Source organism: Arachis hypogaea, chromosome 13 (assembly GCF_003086295.3).
Source record: "Arachis hypogaea cultivar Tifrunner chromosome 13, arahy.Tifrunner.gnm2.J5K5, whole genome shotgun sequence".
Lineage (NCBI taxonomy): Eukaryota > Viridiplantae > Streptophyta > Magnoliopsida > Fabales > Fabaceae > Arachis > Arachis hypogaea.
The window spans coordinates 122,746,579-122,749,258 of record NC_092048.1 but is presented as its reverse complement, the minus strand read 5'-3'; the positions used below and the strand labels follow the sequence as shown (position 1 = coordinate 122,749,258).

Sequence of the window (2,680 nt, the reverse complement as noted above, 5' to 3'; positions counted from 1 at the left end):
TAACTTAGAGTTTGACTGTGGGGGCTCTGGTTGACTCTACTTTGAGAGAAGCTTTTTCTGCTTCCTCTCCATGGTTACAGAGGGAGATCCTTGAGTTTTAAACACAAGGGTGTCCTCATTCCATTGAAGGACTATTTCACCTCTGTCAACATCAATCATAGCTCTTGCTGTGGCCAGGAAAGGTCTTCCTAGGATGATGGATTCATCCTCTTCCTTTCCAGTATCCAGGACTATGAAATCAGTAGGGATGTAAAGGCCTTCAACCTTTACTAACACGTCCTCTACTTGTCCATAAGCCTGTTTTCTTGAACTGTCTGCCATCTCTAATGAGATTTTAGCAGCTTGCACCCCATAGATTCCCAGTTTCTCTATTACACAGAGGGGCATGAGGTTTATCCCTGAACCAAGGTCACACAGAGCCTTAAAGATCATGGTGCCTATGGTACAGGGTATTATGAACTTTCCAGGATCCTGTCTCTTCTGAGGCAATGTCAGTTGATCCAGATCACTTAGTTCATTGATGAACAAGGGAGGTTCAACTTCCCAAGTATCAATGCCAAATAATTTGGCATTCATCTTCATGATTGCACCAAGAAACTTGGCAGTTTGCTCTTCAGTAACATCCTCATTCTCTTCAGAAGAGGAATACTCATCAGAGCTCATGAAGGGTATAAGGAGGTTCAATGGAATCTCTATGGTCTCTAGATGAGCCTCAGAGTCCTTTGGTTCCTCAGAGGGAAGCTCCTTATTGACCACTGGACGTCCCAGGAGGTCTTCCTCCTTGGGATTCACGTCCTCTCCTTCCCTTACAGGTTCGGCCATGGTGCTTATGTCAATGGCCTTGCACTCTCCTTTTGGGTTCTCTTCTGTATTGCTTGGGAGAGTACTAGGAGGGATTTCAGTGATCCTTTTACTCAGCTGGCCTACTTGTGCTTCCAAATTTCTAATGGAAGACCTTGTTTCATTCATGAAACTTACAGTGGCCTTAGACAGATCAGAGACTAGATTTGCTAAATTAGAAGCATTTTGTTCAGAGTTCTCTGTCTGTTGCTGAGTGGATGATGGAAAAGGTTTATTATTGTTAAACCTGTTTCTTCCACCATTATTAAAGCCTTGTTGAGGCTTTTGATCCTTCCATGAGAAATTTGGATGATTTCTCCATGATGAGTTATAAGTGTTTCCATAAGGTTCACCTAAGTAATTCACCTCTGCTATTGCAGGGTTCTCAGGATCATAAGCTTCTTCTTCATAAGAAGCTTCTTGAGTACTGTTGGATGCAGCTTGCATTCCATGCAGACTCTGAGAGGTCATATTGACTTGCTGAGTCAATATTTTATTCTGAGCCAATATGGCATTCAGAGTATCAACTTCAAGAACTCCCTTCTTCATAGGCGTCCCATTACTCACAGGATTCCTTTCAGAAGTGTACATGAACTGGCTATTAGCAACCATGTAAATGAGTTCTTGAGCTTCTGCAGGCGTTTTCTTTAGGTGAATGGATCCACCTACAGAAGTGTCCAGTGACATCTTTGATAGCTCAGATAAACCATCATAGAATATATCCAGGATGGTCCATTCTGAAAGCATGTCAGAAGGACACTTTTTGGTCAACTGTTTGTATCTTTCCCAAGCTTCATAGAGGGATTCACCTTCTTTCTGTCTGAAGGTTTGAACATCAGCTCTAAGCTTGCTCAGCTTTTGAGGAGGAAAGTACTTGGCTAAGAAAGCCGTGACCAGCTTATCCTAAGAGTTCAGGCTGTCTTTGGGTTGAGAATCCAACCATAATCTAGCTCTGTCTCTTACAGCAAAAGGGAAAAGCATGAGCCTATAGACTTCAGGATCTACTCCATTAGTCTTAACAGTATCACATATCTGCAAGAATTCAGTTAAGAACTGAAAAGGATCTTCAGATGGAAGTCCATGAAACTTGCAGTTCTACTGCATCAGAGAAACTAATTGAGGTTTCAGCTCAAAATTGTTTGCTCCAATGGCAGGAATGAAGATGCTTCTTCCATGTAAATTGGAATTAGGTGCAGTAAAGTCACCAAGCATCTTCCTTACATTATTATTATTTTCGGCTGCCATCTCCTTTTCCTGTTCGAAAATTTCTGAAAGGTTATCTCTGGATTGTTGTATTTTAACTTCTCTTAATTTTCTCTTCAGAGTCCTTTCAGGTTCTGGATCTGCTTCCACAAGAATGTTCTTATCCTTGCTCCTGCTCATATGACAAAGAAGAGGGCACAGAAAAATAATAATAATAATAGAGATCCTTTATACCACAGTATAGGGATCCCTGTATGAGTAGAAGAAGAGGGGGAGACAAAGAATGTAATATAATGGAAGAAATACAACTGTGAGGATGGCAGAGATGTGAGATGAGATGTTAGGATATGAATGAATAAATAGAATAAGATGGGGGAGGGATAATTTTCGAAAATTATTTTGAAAAAGAGTTAGTGATTTTCGAAAATGGTTTTTGAAAATTGTTAGTATTTTTTCAAATTTTTTTTTAAAATTAAAAATAAAAATAATTAGTTAATTAAAAAGAAATTTTTGAAAAAAAGGAAGATATTTTCGAAAATTAGAGAGAGAGAGTTAGTTAGGTAGTTTTGAAAAAGTTAAGAAACAAACAAAAAGTTAGTTAGTTAGTTGAAACAAATTTTGAAAAGATAAGAAGTTA

At 39.2% G+C, this 2,680-nt stretch overlaps 1 non-coding gene across 1 annotated transcript; it reads left to right on the top strand.

Moving 5' to 3' along the window:
- The first annotated feature begins 1,581 nt into the window (after window positions 1-1,581).
- On the top strand, window positions 1,582-1,689 carry LOC112738870 (small nucleolar RNA R71). Its single transcript, XR_003169822.1, has one exon. It is a non-coding gene; the product is annotated as a small nucleolar RNA R71 (small nucleolar RNA).
- Window positions 1,690-2,680: the final 991 nt, after the last annotated feature.